General features: G+C 42.2%; 1 long non-coding RNA gene and 1 pseudogene across 2 annotated transcripts in view; both read right to left on the bottom strand.

The window, feature by feature from the left end:
• The window catches only part of LOC143836777 (uncharacterized), a 690,947-nt gene that overhangs the window by 487,807 nt on the left and 179,875 nt on the right, over nt 1-23,265 (bottom strand). For both annotated transcript variants that reach the window (XR_013230728.1, XR_013230729.1), the window contains exon 2: nt 7,636-7,705. This is a non-coding gene — a long non-coding RNA (uncharacterized LOC143836777). The remainder of the gene's footprint in view (nt 1-7,635; nt 7,706-23,265) is intronic.
• On the bottom strand, nt 15,868-16,005 carry LOC143836917 (U2 spliceosomal RNA; annotated as a pseudogene).

Raw genomic sequence — 23,265 nt, 5'->3', positions numbered from 1 at the left:
TTGTGCAAGCAATTGGCAGAAAAGAGGAGGGGTACGCAAACCCCACCTCACCTTTCTACCCAGGAAGTTCTTGGGGCCGTCTCCAATCCTTTAGGGAGTATATCTCCCTGGATTATAGGCTGTCAGCGTTCCAGGTCCAGAGGACGACTGCCATTTTCTACCTCGGACTTTCTTTTCTTTCTTTAATCTTAAAGTATCTGCTTCAACCCTACATGATGATTTACCACAAATGAACGCTTTGAACTGAGGGGAGGACATCGGCTGAGTTCCAAAACATCATTTACTGCAAGTATCTCTCGCTTTTTTTTTTCTCCGTCTCTCTTCCTGCATCAAAGCCCTTTGTTTCCCCCCTCCTCTTACTCTGCTCTGCCCGAAGCCACCTCGTTAAGAGGCAGGCTAATTCTCCTAACTAAGCAGAAGAAGGACTCAAATCAACTCGAATTAATTGGCAAAAGCTCTTATTGTAATTGTTTTGGTTTTCGAAGATAAGATAAGCTGTGAATGGGAAAATCTCACGAGAACTCTGTGCCAGCACGAGAATCTCTGCCTTCAATACGTCACATGCCTGTGCCGGAACATTAGAGGATAAAACAGAGGACCTCTACTGGCCACTTGTAAAATTGTTTGGGGCCGGTTTTTTTTAAAGTCAAAATCATGTCTATGTTAAAAAGATTGGCTCATCTAATAGAGATACAAACCCAAGATTACAAAGTATTTTTAGATGGATTGATCAAAAATATCTCCAAGGAGGTCCAAGATGGCAAGGAAGAAGTCTTCAATAGGAATGATGGATCCATAACAGTGACTGATGACAGCTTTAAACAAGGTGGAAAACCAACAGCAGAAGAGAAATCTGAAATTCATATCTTCAAGGAGATCCAAGATGCCAAGGAAGACGTCTTTAACAGGAATAATGGATCAACAACAGTGGCTGATGACAGCTCTAAACAAGGTGGAAAACCAACAGTAGAAGAGAAATCTGAAATTCTGGAGACGGAAAATGGGATGCCGGAGTTCTGCAGCCCAGATAAGGACATCCTTTTTAAAAAGACATACAGCCATCTCAAAGCAACAGTGTACAAAAATCAATCAAAAGAAATAAGGATCTGCAGTGAAAGTAACCGATTTAAAGGATCTCTCTGGGGGGAAAATTGTATTGATACTGGAGTCCAGGAGGTGCAACGGCCTCAAGATTTATCGATGCATATTCTGCGGGAAAGAGTACAACTGCACTTTCTACGCCAAAGGCCAATGGGACAGAATATAATTTTACGGGAACGACAAGATGTAGCAAGCCTCGAGATGAGACCCCCTTAAGAAGACCGAAAGCTCATATTGTTTTATGTTTAATGTTATACTGTATTCTATATTTCCATTTTTATGAAAAAGGGGAAGCAGTGTCTCTTTCTCTCTTGTTTTTTTTTGTCTCTTTTCTTTTGTAGGCATATAGGTAATATAATCATTAGTCCTGAAAATGTAAAATGGGGTTCCCCCCCCCTTATTTTTTCTTTCTTCTATTAGGGTATTGTCCTAGGACTAAAGCCTACACTGACTTGTAGAAAATGTTTAATGTTAAGCTTTCAACTTAAATCTGAAAATATATCTGTCAGGATGGTTCTTAGAATGGGTCAAGCATAAATTGTTTTGTAGATGTATCAGAACCAAGGATAAGGAGAAGCTATAGAAGACTGAAAGCTTATATTGTTCTATGTTTAATGTTAAGCATTTAATCTAAACCTGGAAATCTTACTATTCTCTGTATTAACAACATATACTGTATCCTACATTGCTATTTTTATGAAAAAGGGGAAGCAGTGCCTTTTCTCTCTCTTGTTTCTTTTTCTTAGTAGGCATATAGGTAATATAATCGTTAGCGTTGGAAATATAAAATGGGGCTTTCCCCCCTTATTATTATTTTTTTTATTGGTGTATTGTTATAGGGCCAAAGCTCATATTGATCTGTAGAAAATGCAAAGCTCTCAACTTATACCTGTCAGGATGGCTCTTAGAATGGGTCAAGTATAAATGGTTTGTAGATGTATCTGTATTAAGGATAAGGAGAAATTATGAAATCCTTTGTAATTTTTTTTCTTTGTACATCTTTAAGGCAAAGCCCTACTTTCCTCTCCCTTCATCAGGGTATTGATACAGGGCCAAAACTCATACTGTGCTATAAGAAATGTTTAATGTTAAGCATCTAACTCAAACCTAGAAATATCTGCTAGGATAGCTCTTAGATTGTATCAAGCAGTTAATGTGAGGTCTACGATCTCTCAAGTAAGTTGATTAATAATAACTTTTCTTTTATATATCTAAACAGGCCTTTTTTTTTAATGTAGTGGAAATGTGGATGGCTCTTAGACTCATGGCTCTTAGAGTTTTGGGCAAAAGTTTATATCACTGTGGAGTCAATGTGGGGTCGTATATTCTCAAATGATGATTATATTTCTATCTTTATGAAAATAAAAAAAATCATTATTAAAAAAAAAAAAAAAAAAAAAAAAAAGAACATCATGGGGAACCTTGTCAAAAGCTTTACTAAAATCCAAGTAAATGACATCAACCGAATTTCCCCGATCCAGCAAACCTGTTACTTGGTCAAAAAAGGAAACCAGGTTGGTCTGGCAGGACCTGCTGGAGACAAATCCATGCTGACTTCCTTGGATCACCAAATTGTCCTCCAGATGTTTGCAGATCGCTCCCTTTAATATCTGCTCCATTATCTTCCCCACAACAGAGGTCAGACTCACTGGTCTGTAGTTTCCCGGGTCATCCTTCCTCCCTTTTTTGAAGATTGGAATAATGTTTGCTCTCTTCTAGTCCTCCGGGACATCTCCAGTCCTTAAAGAGGTCCCGAAGATGATGGACAAGGGCTGTGCAAGTTCTCTGGAAAGTTCTTTGAGCACTCTCGGGTGCATTTCATCCGGACCAGGGGATTTGAACTCATCCAGTGCAGCTAAATGCCTCTCGACAACCTCTCTATCAATGTTAACCTGCCACCCAGACACTATCCTTTGGCTACGGCCATCTCTAGATGTGCCTAAACACTTTGACCTGTGGGGAAAAACTCATGTAAAATAGACACTAAGCCTTTCTGCTTTCTCTGCATCTTCCGTTAGAGTGTGTCCATCTGCACCCAACAGTGGGCCTATTTTCTCCTTTACTTTACGTTTGCTCCTCACATAACTGAAAAATCTTTTCTTGTTACAATGGGCTTCCCTGGCCAATCTTAGCTCACCCTCAGCTTTGGCTTTTCTGATGATTGATCTACAGTGCCTAGTAACATGTAGGTACTCTTCTTTAGAGCTCTGTCCTTCCCTCCATTTCCTGAACATTTTCCTTTTCTTTCTTAGTTCCTCTTGAAGTTCTCTGTTCATCCAAATAGGCTTCTTAGAGCTCCTGCAGTGTTTTCGTCTTTCTAGGATAGTTATTGATTGCAAGCAATAGCTCTTGTTTGAGCAGCGCCCACCCTTCACATGCTCTCTTCTCTTCCAGCATTCTCATCCATGGTATGACACTCATCATGTCTCTGAGTTTATTACAGTTTGCCCTACGAAAATCCAACATCCACGTCTTGGAAAGGTGTAACTCTACTTAGAATGGCATGGTCCTATTATGCACAGATTCCCCCCCCCCCCTGATTTCACCATTATTTATGTATTTATTATTTAAACTCACGGCGGTTCACAATAAAACATTAAAATCACAATAAAACCCCACAAGTTATGGAATAACAACAACGATGGTGTTCTAATCCTATAACCCCTGCTTGTTCAGTCAGAGGTCATAACATTGGTCTCACGAGAGAGGGAGCTGGCCAATGGATCTAAGGGTTCCAAGATGGAACCTGGGCTCTGCCCTGGCCTCAACTGTATGCCCGGTGGAAGAGCTCTGTATTGCAGGCCCTGCAGAAAGCTGGTAATTCCGGCAGGGCCCTTAGCTCCTCTGGGAGCTCATTCCACCAGGTTGGGGCCAGGACCGAAAAGGCCCTGGCCCGGGTTGAAGCCAGGCAAACATCCCGGGGGCCCGGGACAACCAATAGATTCATACCCACAGACCATGAAGGTCTATCAGGTTTTCTTTGTCATTTTGCATTGATTTTCATCCTTTCAACGCTCAGTACACTCTCTGGTCACTGTCTCTCCAGGTTTTTGAGAGTGTTTTTGTAACAGCATATATAATAACAATAAATTGACGATCTTTATAATCACAACTAGAGGCAAAGCCCATTGCACCCAGAGAAACAATGGGCACTTGGATACACACCTGAACTGTGGCCTTCCTGTGGGCTGACTACATGACAAAAGCTCCTGCCTCCAAACCTCAAGGAACTTTCCTGACCCAGGGGCCAACAACCTCCAGGTGTGGCCTGGAAATCTCCTGGAATTGGACTGCAGAGACCAGCTACCAAGGGAAAAATGATTGTTTCAGAGGGGGGCACTGCGCCCCTGAGAGGTTTCAGGATGCCAATCACCAGCTGAGACCTGGGGATTTGCTGGAATTGCAGGTCATTGCCAGGCAACAGAGATCAGTCCCACTAGAGAAAAGGGCTACTGGGGGGGGGGGGTGTCTCTGTCTTTGGATTCCATGGAGGTGCAGGGATGACAGGCTTGAGGTGGAAAACAAAGAGAAATGCTGTGTGGCAGTAATTGCTAATAACAATAAACATCAAATAATTAATCAACTAGTCACAATTTCTTCCTTCAATGAAAATATTGTATTGATTGCAAAATTTGCTTGAAGAACTGAAATCCTTTCAGTCTGTATGTTCTTCAGTTCAGTTCAATATCATAGTAAATCTAAAATGTATGTAACAATTAAACATGAAAACATTGGTTGACAAAGAACAAGAGGTCAGATCAATGAGCTTTATATATGTTTATGTAAATATAATCAAGTAAACTTTATTTTTTTAGACTATCTAATGTTCCTGCATCTCACTGAAGCCTCCTTCAGGAGTTATGGTAAAGGCTTAAAAGCTGCACTCTCTCAAGGTGTGCTAGAGGTGGAATCATATGCAGTGGGACAGGGTGATTCCTTCTTTTCTTTTTATGTTCCTCCATCTCAATAAGTGGCATGGGGTTCAACAAATTGGTAGCATAGATTCTGACACATGGTAGCAGAGATCTGTTCACCATTCCAAGGGGTGATGTATAGATTAGTTTTACAGTATAGTGATAATTTGGTTGATGTTTTGAGCAGAGGGGTCAGAATTTCAATGTTGATTGTTTCTGGCCTCAACTGTAGGTGGCAGAATTCCATTTTGTAGCTGCTGTGGAACTGCCCCAAGTCTTACAGGGCCCTGATCTCATCAGGAGGAACATTTCACCAGGCCAAAGCCAGAGCAAAAAAGACCCTGGCCCTGATCAAGGCCAGTTTGATATCCTTGGGGCTGAGGCTCCTGAGCAGATTCTACTTGCTAGATCTTAAACTCCTTTGGGGGACATATGAGAAGATGTGGACCCACAAGTATGAAGGTCCCAGACATTTAGTGTCTTATAGGTCTTATAGGGGATGATCAAAACCTTGAATCTGATCTGTTTTTCAATCTGGAGCTAGTGCAGCTGGGAGAATACATGTCAAATATGTGTTCTCTGCTGGGTTCCGAGTGATGAACTTCAGCCCAAAATTTTAGATCAGTTGAAGTTTCCAGAGCAACTTCAAAGGCAACCCTGTATAGAGTTGGAGTAGTCCAATCTGGAGGTGACCGTTTCATGGATCACTGTAGCAAGGTTGGATGCTGACGGGTAAGATGTTAGTTGCTGCACCTGGCAAAGGTGAGGAAATGCCTTGTGAGTAGCATTTCTGGCCTGGACCTCCATTGATACAGGATTCCAGGATCACATCCAGGCTCCTGATGGTAGCTGAAGTTATTAATTGGACACCATCAAGAACCAGGAGTTGCATTGACTCACCTGGGGACCATCAACCCAACCAGAGGATCTCCATCTTAACTGGATTCAACTTCAACCAACACCACTTGAGCCAGTCCACCACAGCCTACAGACAACTGGTCAATGTATTTGGAGGGGTAGACAGATGGCCATCCATCAACAGATATAGCTGGGTGTCATCTGCATATATCTCAAGTAAGGGCAGGGATTTGGTATTACATCTATGCTTGGGCATTAGTCAAAATACTTCTGCCCCATTTTTTATTTGAATGTCACAAGACTAAGAAAGCTCTCCAATGCTACTGGACTCCATCCCCCATACAAATTGCAGTCCTGTGCAAAGCCAAGTGGAGTTACAGCCAATTTGGCGCAGGGGTGTACACTCACACACAAACATACGTATTGCCATGATCGCTGCTTGCAATGCCAGTGGGACTTACTGTGCATTCTGTACACTCAACATGTTCCCTGATATTATGAGATCATGTGACTCTTTCCCATTTTCCGCAGTGGCTTATACTGCAGAGAATCTCCTAGTTGGGGCTTCACAACAGCTTGTCAGTTTCAAATAAAGGCTTGTAAATTTCAACATTGGGTTTTCTTCCTTTGCCTGCATTCCTTTCTCATCCCTTTCATTGAATGAACTAACACTAAAATACATGCGCAAAGCCTGAACCGCGGGGTTTAAGTGGAAGTCACTTGCTGGATGCTATTGCATAGCTGCAATAAGGCAATCGCATTTTTTTAAATGATACCCTCCACATGACACAATTGATGTTCAACCCCCATTTAAAAAAATGTAGGTTTTTTAAATTGTAGCTGCAGAATAAATACACCAGAGGAAACAGAATGGTGCATAAGATGGGCACAGAATCCAAAGTCAAGATTAAAGGCTTACTGCTCTGCAAATCTGCAGTAAGATGTGTGTGCGCCATGGGCCACTGCTACTCTCACTGAACACAATAAGATTTACTGCTGAGTAAACAGGCATGAGATTAGTCTGCCAATAATTCCATTTGCTTTATTGTAATTTTAAAATTATACATAAATAGTAAAAAGAAGAGGTGCTGGGGAGCACTAATGCTCTGGAAAACTGAAAGCATTCTTGACACTTTCATGTGAGTTACCTGATTGTTATTTATTCTTTAGCTTTACTTAATGTGTTTTTTTAGACATTGCTGCTGTTACTAACACCCTTGTTTTGCATTCCCGTCAGGCCCTTAATAAGCTGAGCCACCACAAACTCCATTTCTTCCATTGTCATTTAAATAAATAAAGTTTCTACCATTTTCAATACTAGTTGCGGCTCCCCATTCTTCTGTTTAGTGGTAAAACAGCAACAAGGACGTGAGCCATGCAACCCTGCCTACATAGTATGAGAGTTGATCAGTACTGCTAATACTTCCTTGTGGGAATGGATTTGGTTAAGGAGCATTTAATGAAAATATTCCCACATTCCTCTAGCTTTGTATAATCTCCAGTGTTCCTCTGTGGCAACACGCTTGTACTTCAAAAAACTACAAATGCCATACTTCATCCAGTCATGCATGAGGCTTGAGGGAGGATTGGGTATCGCTGTCTAATTTGTCTGGTCACTAGAGCAATTAATCCTTCAGATCCTTAAATTTCAAAACAATTCCTCTATCCTCCAGCAGTCTCCTCTGCTCATCAAGAGAATTCCCTTAAACAGTTACTTTGAAGAAAGCATTGTTGACTGACAAAGAAAGGCAGGAATACTTACCCTTTCCATAGCACATGGTTTGCCACTGCTGGAAAAAACGGATGCTTTTAACTCAACCCCTTCATTTGACCTTTAAATGAGAAAAGGACAGTGTAAGGGTAATGCATATCCTTTGACTCCCTGGGAGCCTAGAAGTGATTCTAACCATAACATTAAGTCATATGCAGATCATTTTTAAAGAAAAATGTTTCGGAGCACTAAGTCTGCAAAAATAATCTTTAAAAAGTACATAGACAATGCATGGTGAAAACTCATAAAGGTTGCTGAATAACAATCCCAGGTGCCAAAGGTCTTCAGCACCTTCACCACAGCTAGCAAGAACCAAAATAGGTAGATCCCATATGGTCTCTTCCAAGGAGTGTGGGTTGACATGGGAACAATGAGGGAAACCCTCACATAGACACCCCTTTGATCATTGTACCTGCTATATTACAAGAGCAGGGTTTTTTTTTAATGATAGCAGGTGCCTAATCCCACTCACAGTCACACGTAAAACCTTGCATGAACCTTGCACGTTGAAGGTGCTCTGTTGGGCTCATAAGCAGTGTCAGGGAGGAATAAGCAATTAGCAGGTTCCCACCTGCTCCATTTAGGCTAGTGGAAACACTCACATTGTGGATCCCTTAGTGCAGGGGTAGTCAACCTGTGGTCCTCCAGATGCCCATGGACTACAATTCCCATGAGCCCCTGCCAGCATTTGCTGGCAGGGGTTCATGGGAATTGTAGTCCATGGACATCTGGAGGACCACAGGTTGACTACCCCTGTAGTCTGTTATATCATTGTAATTGCTCCTAATGAGAGAGCTCATTTGACTACAAGCTGTACAGGGACTGGGAATTCAGAACTCTGATGGTGTCACCATTTTTTGATATCTAGTGTATTAAGGAGCCTCTTGTGGCGCAGAGTGGTAAGGCAGCCGCCTGAAAGCTTTGCTCATGAGGTTGGGAGTTCGATCCCAGCAGCCGGCTCAAGGTTGACTCAGCCTTCCATCCTTCCGAGGTCGGTAAAATGAGTACCCAGCTTGCTGCTGGGGGGTAAACGGTCATGACTGGGGAAGGCACTGGCAAACCACCCCGTATTGAGTCTGCCATGAAAACGCTGGAGGGCGTCACCCCAAGGGTCAGACATGACTCGGTGCTTGCACAGGGGATACCTTTACCTTTACCTTTTAGTGTATTAAGGGCTTTTTAGGGGTTGTACTGTATTTTGTTGTTTTATTGTAAACCTCCACAAGACTAATTGGGAGTGGAGGTATATAAATCCAAAGATAAATAAATATAAATAAATAAATATAAATAAATAGGGGCACCTGTTTGCTCCTTTCTCTGGGGCAAACAGGCCCCCTCACAGATGCTTCCACTGGCAAAAACTACCATGAGACAGAAATCAAATGTTCATCATCTCCCTGCAGGGTGCTGGAGTCCAACAAAGCAATGGAGCACTTTTAAGGTGAGGAAACCACCCTCATGCAAGTTCTCACGTTTGACAGTGAGTCAGGCTGGCCATCCCTGTCTCATGTAAAATCTAGCATGGCTCTTACTTTGCATAGTTCCACTTGTGCAAGCAATGGTGCAACAGCTGTTAACAACACCTAGCACTTTAACATAATTATTAACAAACTAAAAATGTGCATAGGAAGTATTAGAATAAGGAACAATTGGTTCATATGATTTTGTTTCAGAACTGTATCAGAAAAAAAATCTAGCACACACACACACAAAGATAGCAGGGATACAATTGCATGTGCAGACTGAGAAAAGTAAGTTTGGCCTTCTACTTGTGCATGAATTATTGCCATGTGTAAATCTTACATGGGATACAACTCTCTTTAGTCAGTCAGTTCACCTTTACTGGCATTCAAAAGGTATAAACTCTTCACTTAAGAGACAATCACATAATAAAAGTATAGTTAAGAAAAAAGGGGTGCAGGTATTGTTTTGTTGCTGAAAACCCATCAAAATGTGCAGCCTGGCAGGAAGGGATTGGAAGAGCCCATACAGGAGGCATTTTCTGAGAACAGATTTCTTTACTGCTGGGGAGAAAATGTGTTCTTTCTGCAACAGGAAAAACATGCAGACCGCATTGCCCAGAATTCTGTTTGTATTGCCTGGGCTTGTGCTTTCTGGCGAGTAATATTATTCTGTCAATATTGCTTCTTGCGGAGCAGAATACTGGGCCGGGTTTTGCGGACAGCACCATGACTTTCATTCAAATGCAGAGGCTTCAATCTATGGAGCACCCGTATGAGAATATGATCCTTTCCCACCATCCCCTTACCCGAGTAGCCATCTAAGGCACTGGAGCTGCAGTGAGAAAGAGCAAGCAGGCTGGTGATGCTCCCAAACCAATGGAATGCCACACATCAGTGGAAAAAATATCCATGGAAGACAAGAGGATGGTGATTTTGGCTGGTTGCCTCCTCTACAAGTCAAGGCTACATGTCTCTCAGTTTACACAAATCTTACAGCCTCCAGGAACAACACTTTGGAGATGGAAGGGTGAGATAAGGGTAAGGACCATTTCACAGTTCCCATAGGATCCAAGCCAGAGTGTTTTATAGCCTGGGGAAATGGACACATATAGTTCCCAAAGGTCAGCTGTGTTACTGAGAGAACCCTCCAACAAAATTGGGAGGGGAAAATATAACCAAGTGTTTGTACCCCATGGGAGAGAAAGGACATCTGTAACCCTTGCTCCTGGTCATCAGGCTCTGAGTGAATGTTTATCTCTGCAAGAGTGGGAATCTGACTTTTCTCAGGTTCACAATGGTACAGCAAGGGCCCTGTACACATACAAGTGTAACTCTGTACAAATGTTCACCTAAATGTGAATGGAGGTTGAGAGTAGTGCCCTGCATACATCCCCCATGTCTCTCCACATTGTCAAGCAATGTGTGTTCAAGGCCTTCCTTGTTCCTGCCTGCTGCACAAGGAATACAGACCAGGAGAATGGGAAGGGCTATTCTTCACTAGGTAACAAGGCATCATGTTAATTATCACTCTGTGCAAAAGCCAGTCATAGATGATTTCCCATTTGCATGATTGCCTATAATGATTCTTTCTGTATGCATTTTCCAGATAGCTAGCAAGAAACTTCAATTGACAGCCATTTGGTTATTTTTATAAACTTAAGAGAATGTTACTAAACTAGAATTCATCCCAGAAAGGATGGTTGGTTTACCTACATTCTTGCAATTTTATTGTAACTTTTTAATGAGTGATGAGGAATCAACAGCACTGTATTATTCAAGGCTCAACAAAAAACCCCAAAACACATTGGTTCTGTTACTAATTAGTAATGCTTATTTGATGAGATTTGTTAAAAAACAAGGAGCCACACACAGCTGAGATTTGCTTAAAATGGCCCAAGCTTCTGTAACTAGGACAAAGCGAAAGACAAACCATAGGACTCACTCATTAAAACCTCCCCTTCCCACAACTTTGTATGTGCTCTCCTGACATACCACAGGCTTTGTGAACATGTTCATTAACACAATCTCCAAATCCCATTAGGAAAGAATAAATTAAGCCATTGTTTATCCAGCGTAATAGGCCACAAATGAAGAATCTCAAACAGAAGAATAAGCAATGAAGCCTCAACTTTTTTGTTTTTTTCAAAAAAGAAAAGCATTTTAGCTGGGTGGGACAGAGGAAGGATTGGTGTGGGTCTCTATTATCCTTTCCCACTGATTGTTTTTCGCTCCTCCTCACCGGTTGCTTCCACCACTTGACCTTTCCATGCTTTCAAGTTTTGTTTTCAAAGAATAAGGAATGCACTGCTTCAGATGCTGCTATTCCTGCATGGCCTCAAAAATATTTTTTAAGATGTAAATGAGCATAATGCTAGAGTATCAATAAGTATAAGGCCTGTTCAAATTATTCTTTCATTGTTAATTAAAATAAATCTATTCTGAAAACCTATTATTTCAGAACTGCTTTACTGGCATGGGTCGCAAAACCACCCTAAGGAAGAGGACAAGAATGGAGGTGTAAATGTAACTAACAAAGACTTTATTTTACTATTTTTGTATTAACAGCTTATATTTATATAACTTATACTTATCTAACAACTCATATATTTTTCCTCTGTACAACTAAGTAACTAATGAAGACTCTATTTTACCATTTTTTGTATTAATAACTTACACTTATATAACTTAACAACCTATATATATATATATATATATATATATATATATATTCTTTCCGTACAACTAAGTAGGCTTTTTTTTGCTTTTTTTTCTTTTCCCTAGTGGAAATGTGGATGGCTCTAAGATTGCGTTAAGTATAAATTGTTTATGACTGCTAAAATTGTTAAAAACTATGCAAACAAATGTTGAAACGATGGTAACAAAGTAGGCTTCTCTTTTTAAATGTGGTGGAAACGTGAAAAAGTTTATAAGCTTTGGGTAAAAGTCCATAATATTGTAGCCATGTGGAGTCTTATATTCTTAAATGAAGAGAAGAGGCTTCTCAAGAACAATGGGGCCCTTATCTGATTTAACTAAGAAAATAAGTTAAAAGGGGATTGAAACGGGGTATCAAGTGTATCAAACGAAGAGCATAATCTTTTTCTTTCTGTATCAATAATGTAGATTACCTGCATTGTACTATCTTTAATCTTGGAAAATAAAATAAAAAACTTTGAATAAAAAAAAAAAGAATGGGAAGAGAATCTATAGCAGGTCACAATTAGAAGTCCTGTTCCCTCACCCTGTACTCCATAGGCCAAAGAGCTAAAAGCCATTATGATATCACCAGCCAGGCCTGTCCCTCCACCATATGACACATTTGCATATCTAAAAAGTACAAGTAATATTAGAAGAAGAAGAAGAAGAAGAAGAAGAAGAAGAAGAAGAAGAAGAAGAAGAAGAAGAAGAAGAAGAAAAGTTGGTTCTTATATGCTGCTTTTCTCTACCCGAAGGAGTCTCAAAGTGGCTTACAGTCACCTTCTCTTTCCTCTCCCCACAACAGACACCCTGTGAGGTAAGTGAGGCTGAGAGAGCCCTGATATTACTGCTCGGTCGGAACAGTTTTATCAGTGCTGTGGCAAGCCCAAGGTCACCCAGCTGTTTGCATGTGGGGAAGCGGGGAATCAAACCCAGCTCACCAGATTAGAAGTCCGCACTCCTAGCCACTACATCAAGCTTGAACTTAGGGATGTGCAATTCTTTTAATTGGAATTTTGGGGTGACCATTTTAGGGGGGTCGGACAGAGCTTTGGGTCTCTATTATCCTTTCCCACTGACTGTTTTTCGCTCTTCCATACCAGTTGCTTCCACTACTTCATTGTTCCCGCCTCTCCACTGTTTTTCAGATCTACCCGGTAATTCCCAAATATATCCAGGACTTTTCTGGGATTTTTTTCTGGTTTTCCAAAAAAATCCCAGATACCTTTGTGATGACAAGACATACATAGAAAATACTTTTTGGAATATATTTTGAGCTCAGGTAGATCTGAATGCATACCTTAGTTGAACTATTTAAAGTCATGTGACTTTGAAAGACCTAGCTTATCTGCCAGATAGAAAGACGGCAACTCTAGAGAAAGACAGCAAGAACCATATGATAGAGAATGAAAGACCAGCTGAGAAGAGGTTGGCATATGTCCCTTTAATTGGTGAAAAAGATGTATTTCAACTTCAGGAAACAAAATAAACATTTGCAAATGGACTGCATAGGCAGATGTTGGGAAGCAGTATGATATAGTAGTAAGGCTAGGAGCAGGGGGATTGAGATTTGTCCATCCATGTAGCTCACTGGGTGCCTTTGTATCAGTCACTTTTTCTCTCTCAGGGCAGATTCAGGCATTACAAAGCCCATGTTTCTCCCATGCGTCCACTATGAGGCTGGCATTAGGCGCAATTGTTGAGTTCCTGATTCAGTGCCTGGCTGCTGTTGTTTAATTGCTAAAGGTAAAGAAGGTGAAACTGACCCCAGACAAGACAAAGGTCTAGCGCGAATCAAGTTCACACCAGATCATACCCTCTGCTACCAAAATGTTGACAATCTGACTGTGGTCCCAATAAAACTTTTGCACTTGCCTAGACCTTGCAAACCATCTGGAAGCGCTGGCAAAAGTAATCAAAGAATAAAAGGAGGTGCAATGCCCCTACCCACTGCTTAAGGTTCCACTTCTACTGCACAGCCAGAGGGAAAGAGAACAACTTGGATCCTTCAGGTACAGCTGAGTAAGTCACAGGAACAAAAGAGGTATAGCACAAAAGGCTTTTCTTGCACAGATATATACACAAATATATCATATTCACTGATTGGCCAGTCTTGTCAATCAGTGCTCCATAACCTTAGCTAGTTACAAGAAAATGCAGTTTTTACATATAGGAGGACAGCAAGACTCTGAGACTGCCTGCCACAGATAAAGACAAAGTGACTAGGAACAAAGCCCTGCTCTTCTTTTCCTTTGCAAGAGAAAACGAGTGATCCCATTTGAAACTGAAGACTCAGGTGAGTCAGAGTAGCGGTCCCCAACCTTTCTCAGGTCAGGGACCGCCTCTGGAGTGAGGGGAGAGCCGACGGCCCGGGTGCTGCGAAAACGCGCACGCGCAGCTGCCGTGCATGCGTGTTTTTGCCACCAGGTGGTGCTAACGCGCATGCGCGGCAACTGCGTGTGCGCGTTTTTGCCACTAGGGGGCGCTAAAGCGCATGCACATTTGCATCACTGTTGTGCCGGCGGCTGTGCCTACCTCTTCCCTTCCTTCTTGCTCCCGGCGGGGGGAGGCAGGCGTGGCCGCTGCCGGCCTACTACTGTGGCCGGGGGTTGATGACCCCTGAGTCAGAGGAAACAAGTCAAGGCATGCCTTTTAGCAACAACTCCAGTTCCTGTTCTGCTGGGTACATGACCGGGATCTTGCAGTTTACAACAACCAGCCCTACAAGATAGGCCTGCTCCAAATAATTTGCTGATTGTATTCCAAAATGGTAATGGTGGTTAAAAAGTCTCCAAGGGTGTTGTGCTTCTCACATTTTATGGTATTCAGCTGACTCTTGCTGACTCAGTTAAGGGTCTAGGGTTGATACTGGATCCAACATCGCTGATGGAGAAGCAAGTTAGTGCCGTGGCAAAAAATGTTTTCTACCATCTTCATTTAGGCCGAATGACACCTCTCTACCTTGATCCAGTTGATTTGGCCTTGCAGGTCCATGCCAGAGTAACCCCAAAGCTAGATTATTGTCACATACTCCTCATGGGTCTGCCTGACGGCAACTCAGAAATTACACCTGGCACAGAACTCTACAACTTGATTACTATCAGGAGTTAGACAACTGCATGTTATATCTATTCTGCAGTTCATTGGTTGCTGATTTATTTCAGTTCAAGTTATGTCAGTTACCAATCCACAAAGCCCTTCATGGCCAGTATAGAGCAGGGGTAGTCAACCTGTGGACCTCCAGATGTCCATGGACTACAATTCCCTATTCTGAAAGCAAATGCTGGCAGGGGCTCATGGGAATTGCAGTCCATGAACATCTGGAGGACCACAGGTTGACTACCCCTGATATTGAGGACTGCCTTTCTCATCTTGACAAGGCCAAGATGTCTCTTAGACATCTTGTAAAATGGAAGGTATTTGTTTTCTAAGGTTGTATTTAATGTCTGAATTTTAAGACAGTTTTCATTTTATTTCACATTGTATATATTACATTGCTCTTTAATTTTGTAATACAGCTTTATTACATCCTTTACTGTATGTACTATATTCTTTTACTGCATTGTTCATCAACCTTGTCATTCTGCTTTATTATCCAAATTGCAATGTGTTTTTCTGTTGTTCTCGGATTTTATAATCCAGTTTTACAGCATGGTCTGTAAAGAATACTGCTCTTAGTGATTTTTAAAGAGTGTCATTTGCCTTGAACCTCAGAATGAAAGGCAGACTTGACATTAAATAAATAAAAGACTAGATTGTGATGGGAAACTCCCCAATCATACCTGTTGTAAGTCCTTCAGTCAACCTAGGGATCAGACTGCAGCTTAAATAATCTCAAAGGACTACACTGAGAATGCAATGGCGAGATGGGGAACTATGTTCATCACCCTATATTGAGAGCTGGCAGGGGCTCATGGGTTTTGTAGTCTATGGACATCTGGAGAGCCACAGTTTGGCCACCCCTGCCCTATACACACTGGAGAATAGGATGGATAAAAGAGAGAGACAGAAAGACCATTCACTCAGCTCTCGCTCATCTTTATCTCCATAATATTTTCTCACTAAAGAATATTGACTACAGAATCCACAGAAATCCCCCAAATCCATTTAATATATAGTCCTCAAACAGAGGATATAGCAGCTATTGAGCTGATAAAAATAGCCAGTACATTTGATCTTAGCCAAAAGGCCAAAACCCAGTTGACTACTTCTATTTGTTCCATGTTTATGCAGCTTAATACTACGGAAGGGATCTATCTATCACCTGTTTTGTACAGAGGAGTGGTAGAGTTTAGTTTGATATTATGTGTATTTTTTGCCCTTCCACCAAAAATATAAGTCAGGGACAATGGATTAATTAGCTCACAGACTTTCCATCTGCTGTGTCAGGGCTCAAGAAGGTGGGAGGAATGACAAATGGCCTCCACCCAGCGACGCACACCAGTGAGGTGCCCTGTTGTGGTGAAGGCTCCTTTTAAGAAGGGCAGAAAAAAAAAATCTGCAGCATCTCTGGAAATGTTTTGTGCTCAGCAGGCTATGTCAGACATAAGGGCAAGGAAAGCATTTAAGCTGCTCACTTATGGCCATTAACAAATTGTATTCTCTGTTTCTCTCCCCTTCTCATTTGTTTGCACCTCAGATAGCTCTCATTATTTGCAGCCCTTTTCAGCAAGTTCTTTAGGCAATGGACGTCATGATTGCCTTTCACTTCAGGGTCTCAAATGCAAGCACGGCAAGCACAAAATCCTCAAGACTTGGACCAGCACGATTTGTGAACCACCAAGTCAAACAGCCCTTGAAGTCTACCCTGTGTTACATCTTTTAATATATATTTTAATGTAGGCTAAAACAGAGGGGCTTTTTGCACGCCTTCAAAATAGCACAATGGTTGCCAATTGAAAACGCTACTGATTTGCTGTTTTGCACAACGTCGTCGACAATCTGCCACACACCTGAAACCAATCTGCAACACTAGCGAAAAAGACCTGTGCGTTAACATTGTTGTGGTTTCTACAAAGTCCCTCCCCCTGGCTCTCTTCTCTGATCTTCCGGCGAAGCGATCGCCATTTTTTTTTCTCCGAGCGAGCGGGGATAAACGCACCAGCAAGCCTCTTTCTGTTTAGAGGCTTCCCTGGCTTCAGTCCCTCCCCTTTAGTCACTAAGCACAAACCACAGAAAAGCCCGTTTGCTGATGTATTTTCCCTTTAATTTTTACACATTAATTCAGCCGAAAATCGGGCCCGTGAGAGGGGGGGGGATTTTTTTTTTTCACTCGGAGGAAGCGTGGCAACGATCAAACGATCAAACGACAGCTTAAACACATTAGGCAGCTGGATGGGTTTCTCCGTTGCAACGAATCTACACAGATTCGTTGCAATGGGTCTGTTTTTTTTAAAAAAAAACCTTTCTTAAAGGGAAAGGGGCTGTTTGGGAGCATGCTAATGGCTGCCCATTGGCTGCTTGACGGCCAGGGGCGGGACGAGCTTGGCAATAGCACTTCCTTTCTAGCGATTTCTGCCGAGACCGGAAGCCTGTGGGAAACGCTACAAAACGCAACTGGATTCCACTACAAAGGCAGGTATGCATAACGACGAATTCCACTATTTTAAATGGCGATTTTTCATTCAGTGACCAATTTGCTACAAAGATCCCGGTGCGTAAAGCCCCAGAGGAAAGGGGGGAAGTAAAAGTGGAATGTGAAAGGGGAGAAGTCTCAGCAAATTCAGTTTGAACATAGGCACACATGAAGCTGCCTTAGAAAGAGTCAGACGACAGGTCTAGGTCAGTATTGTCTAATCTGAGTGACAGTCATCCTTCAAGGCGGTTTCCACACTTTCAATATCATTTGGATTTGGATTTTTAAAGGGTTGAGTTTTTTTGTCTGCTTCTGCACTGAACTTTGCTTCTTTAGGTGTAGATCCAAATTCCCCCCTCAATTGTTCTGCAGCAAAGGAATCTCCAGAAAACCAGTTTTTATTTCTTAAAGCGTGCATTAATGGGGTCTAATTCAGAGCTGCCTAATGTGAAAAAGCATGCAATCAGGTTTTCCCCTGAGCCCGCGATTTTGAATTGTTTGTGAAGGCCCCTTGTTTCCATCCTCCTGCCATCCCCCATCCCTCCATTCCAAAAAAAAAAATCTGCCTTTTTTTTAAAAAGGGGGATGATTTTTGTTACAACACTATTTCTAAGGTTTAAAAAAAGCAGTCTTGCTGTACACAGGAGTGTTATAATGTTATAATAACACTATTAATCTGTTATAACATTATAACTCAGTTTTTAAAAAATATATATATTTGGGACACTTTGAAGGTAAAGGGGGAGGTGATCAATGGTGCAGAATTGTGATATTAAAGGGTACAATGAAAACAAAGGTGCAAGTAGGCACCATTTTCCAAAAAAACATATATTAGGAAAAGGAGAAGGGAGCAAACCATGATGGGAGGCTGCCTCCATCAGACTCAGTGTAGAAAGCATGTTGCGATTTTCAGCCTGGTGAATGAGGGGAAGAAAGCTCAAATGCGGAAAGACACTAGAGTTGACTCTCAGCCTCCAAAGGAAACGAAATGTGTCTCCTAATGCGGAAACAGTCTCTATCATATTACCGTTGACCTGAACATTTTAGCTAGAGATACTGGATATCTATTGTATGCAAAGCAGATGCTCTGTCATGGAGTTTCCATGCTTCCCCACCCCACACTCCAGGTGTGTATGCTTTGCTTTAATTGACAATGATCTAAGGCACTGGCTCCCAATCTTTTTCTATGCTGCCCCACATATTCAAATTTACTTGGAATGGAGACCCATTGATTTATTGTCCTGAACGTTTTGGACTGCTGGTCTTTGACTGCTTTTCTTTTAATGTATTTTAACTTCTGTGTCAATTCTGATGTCACAAGGATGGATTTTGAAAGGATTATATGCATATCTAGTTTTTTCCCAACTGAGAAAAAAATAATATCAACGCAGGGTACAATTAGAAAGATGTAATGTGAAAAAACTCTACCCAGGCAAACTTCATGGGGCTATTTATGTATTTATACTGTGGTGTGTGTTTAGTGTAGCCAAGATCTCCTATGATTGTAAAATTGTCTGGCAGCCAGGCAAGAGACATTCAGCAGTGATTTGCCATTGCCTGCCTCTGTGGCATGACCCTGGTTTTCTTGGAGGTCTCCAAATACTGCCCAAGGTTGGCCCTGGTTAACTGCCAAGCCTGAACTATCCTGAACTTACATCCAGGAGAGCATTTTTAGGATTGCAGCCTCCTAATTTTAAAAAATGTCTGAATGTATGGCACCTTCTATGACCTTTAAAGAGAAGGACTTTTCCATACAGGAGGAGCTACCATCAATAAGAAGAGATCTATACAAGCAACCCGGAATCAAAATAATTAAGACGAAACATTAACGGAGGAATGGAATAAGATGGAGCTGTTGGGATTCCCAAAAAGACAGGAGCACAGTACACAATTCCACCTTGCTGCTCTTCTTAAACCTTGCAGTCCAAAGCCATGTCAAGAACCTCGCTCAGACGTGAAATAAATGATGTGCTGCATCTACCAACCGCAGACTCCAAGGCAGGTATGATAATAGACTTGCATTTCGCACTAATGACCTCACAGGCATTTGCCATATGTTTCCTTCCGCTCTTGAAATTGAACAACTGCTAGCTACGAATTTCTCAAGACTGACTGGCCAGAGTCGCTGTTAACTGCAATCTGTTTTTGTAAGCAAGGATAATGTCGTTAATCCGCTTTTATCTTGAAGAGGAAGCCTGTGTTGGCTTGTTTACATGCATCCCAGTGATTGTATTGCAGCTTATTAAGAAATAATGGATGACAAAGAAACACTGACTACCCAGAACACAAGCATGCGTTTGGACTAAAAGAGCTTGTGCATTTTTTTTGTTAATTTGGCTGCTTTTATTGGGAGGAAATTGTTTTTGCTTCTTTGCAAGCAAGCTCAGGCAAGGCAATATGTTTTTTTTTATTTAAAAAAACCATTAATGAAGCAGAAGTGCTATAACATGGAATGAAAATGTGTATGTTATAGGGATCCTATTATATTATGTCAAATGAAGAGATTCCACTTGCTCTATGTTTCTGTAACACTTCCTTCTTAAAGGCATTTGCTTAATGAAGGGGTTCTTTAAAGCACACAAGCACCTCATACCTACCTACATTACATTTCTATCCTGCCCTTTGTCCTTGGAGCTCAGGGCAGCCTCAGCATCAGTGGTTTCCCCTCTTATCACACATACTCCCTTTAAAGCTCCCCTCTGCTACATAAAGGATTTGCCATATAGCAGAGAAGAAGTGCCCCAAGAAATGTAAGGCCAAAGCTTCCTTGACTTAATCGCACTGACTTTACGGTTTACTGCATCTTGACCCAGAGTCTCTCCCCTTGCAAAGAAACTGACCCTATATTAATTTATTTACAAGAACTGCACCCTGTTTTTCTGCTACAATGTGGCATTCAAGGCAATTCGGCCAATATAAAATAACTTCCAATAAAAACTCATGGAAGATAAAGTTAAATGATAAACAGTAATGGTAATAAAACCATATATATAAGAGAGCAACCAGCCAAAATGTCCATCAAAACTACTGTCAAGATGCCACTGATATATGGCATTCCCATATGGAGCCTTCAAGGTAAGTGAGAAGCAGAGGTGGTATGTCATTGCCTTTCTCTGCAGAGTTTTCCTTGCAAGTACCTTAAAGGTCTCCTTGCAAGGACCAACCCTGCTTAGCTTCCAAGATCTGACAGGATGGGGCTATGCCATGTCACTTCCCTCCCCACACTGACCCCTTTCTAAATGCCCTGTAGAATAAAGTTATCCTCACAGAGCCATGAGTGAAGAAGACTCCATGGCCATCCAGCAACTGCTTCCAAATAGCTGGCAAATGTATCCGGGGTGGAGTCCGGCCGGCCGTCCATTAGGAAGTAGAGCTGGGTGTCATCCGCATATTGGTGATATCCCAGCCCATAGCTCTGGACCAGCTGGGCTAGAGGGCACATATAGATGTTAAAAAGTGTGGGGGAGAGTATCGCCCCCTGCAGAACCCCACACGAGAGCTCACAAGGGCTCGACATATTCTCTCCCACCGTAACCCTCTGCATCCAGTTCTGGAGAAAGGAGACCAGCCGTTGAATCACAGTCCCCCTTATTCCAGCACTGGCGAGGCGATATACCAATAGCTCATGGTCAACCACATGAAATGCTGCTGACAGTTCTAGAAGCATGAGAATGGCGGAATTGCCCCGACCCAGCTGGCACCTGATATCATCTGTCAGGGCGACCAGCGCGGTCTCCACCCCGCCAGACTGGTATGGGTCAAGAGCTTTGCCTGGTTGTTCTAGCATAGGTAGTTTTAAAAAATGTATTCTGCTCTTAAACCATTTAGAACTTGACATTTCACCCTCTGTACTTTGAACTGGTACATCTGCCAAAGATCACTTGTCATATCATTTTGGCCTCCCAGTTGATATTATTCAATTGCTATTCAATTGTTTATGCCCCCAAATGATGAGAATACTAATTAGAAATTATTCCTCTTTCTTATAGAGGCTGCAGGCTGTTCTGTAAGCCCTTCATTGAGTTAGGAGATCAGCAACTGCCTGCACGATATTATATTGTATTGGGGTAGTTGTGGGAGGGGCTAGGATACTGAGTTGAGGGAATAAAGGGAATTGCAGGCAGTGTTATATGTTGGAGTGGGTGAGAGTAAGTGCAAGTAGTGATGAGTTTAGGAGTGTTAAACCACGATCATGGCTATAAAGCTAGATAGAGACTCAAGTGGAAGGAACTGGGAAGTGAAAGCAAAATTGTATGGCTGGAGTAAATGGAGGGAATGGAGGTTAACATGGATAGAGAGGTGGTCGAGAGGCATTTAGCTGCACTGGATGAGTTCAAATCCCCTGGTCCAGATGAAATGCACCCGAGAGTACTCAAAGAACTTTCCAGAGAACTTGCACAGCCCTTGTCCATCATCTTCGGAACCTCTTTAAGGACTGGAGATGTCCCGGAGGACTGGAAAAGAGCAAACGTTATTCCGATCTTCAAAAAAGGGAGGAAGGATGACCCGGGAAACTACAGACCAGTGAGTCTGACCTCTGTTGTGGGGAAGATAATGGAGCAGATATTAAAGGGAGCGATCTGCAAACATCTGGAGGACAATTTGGTGATCCAAGGAAGTCAGCATGGATTTGTCTCCAACAGGTCCTGCCAGACCAACCTAGTTTCCTTTTTTGACCAAGTAACAGGTTTGCTGGATCGGGGAAATTTGGTTGATGTCATTTACTTGGATTTTAGTAAAGCTTTTGACAAGGTTCCCCATGATGTTCTGATGGATAAGTTGAAGGACTGCAATCTGGATTTTCAGATCGTTAGGTGGATAGGGAATTGGTTAGAGAACCGCACTCAAAGAGTTGTTGTCAATGGTGTTTCATCAGACTGGAGAGAGGTGAGTAGCGGGGTACCTCAGGGTTCGGTGCTCGGCCCGGTACTTTTTAACATATTTATTAATGATCTAGATGAGGGGGTGGAGGGACTACTCATCAAGTTTGCAGATGACACCAAATTGGGAGGACTGGCAAATACTCCGGAAGATAGAGACAGAGTTCAACGAGATCTGAACACAATGGAAAAATGGGCAAATGAGAACAAGATGCAATTTAATAAAGATAAGTGTAAAGTTCTGCATCTGGGTCAGAAAAATGAAAAGCATGCCTACTGGATGGGGGATACGCTTCTAGGTAGCACTGTGTGTGAACGAGACCTTGGGGTACTTGTGGATTGTAAACTAAACATGAGCAGGCAGTGTGATGCAGCGGTAAAAAAGGCAAATGCCATTTTGGGCTGTATCAACAGAGGCATCACATCAAAATCACAAGATGTCATAGTCCCATTGTATACGGCACTGGTCAGACCACACCTGGAGTACTGTGTGCAGTTCTGGAGGCCTCACTTCAAGAAGGACATCGATAAAATTGAAAGGGTACAGAGGAGAGCGACGAAGATGATCTGGGGCCAAGGGACCAAGCACTATGAAGATAGGTTGAGGGACTTGGGAATGTTCAGCCTGGAGAAAAGGAGGTTGAGAGGGGACATGATAGCCCTCTTTAAGTATTTGAAAGGTTGTCACTTGGAGGAGGGCAGGATGCTGTTTCTGCTGGCTGCAGAGGAAAGGACACGCAGTAATGGGTTTAAACTTCAAGTACAACGATATAGGCTAGATATCAGGAAAAAGTTTTTCTCAGTCAGAGTCGTTCAGCAGTGGAATAGGCTGCCTAAGGAGGTGGTGAGCTCCCCCTCACTGGCAGTCTTCAAGCAAAGGTTGGATACACACTTTTCTTGGATGCTTTAGGATGCTTAGGGCTAATCCTGCGTTGAGCAGGGGGTTGGACTAGATGGCCTGTATGGCCCCTTCCAACTCTATGATTCTATGATTCTATGATTCTAT

The sequence above is a fragment of the Paroedura picta genome, chromosome 4 (assembly GCF_049243985.1).
Source record: "Paroedura picta isolate Pp20150507F chromosome 4, Ppicta_v3.0, whole genome shotgun sequence".
NCBI lineage: Eukaryota > Metazoa > Chordata > Lepidosauria > Squamata > Gekkonidae > Paroedura > Paroedura picta.
The sequence above is the reverse complement of the archived record's forward strand: the minus strand, read 5'-3'. Positions and strand labels throughout refer to the sequence as shown.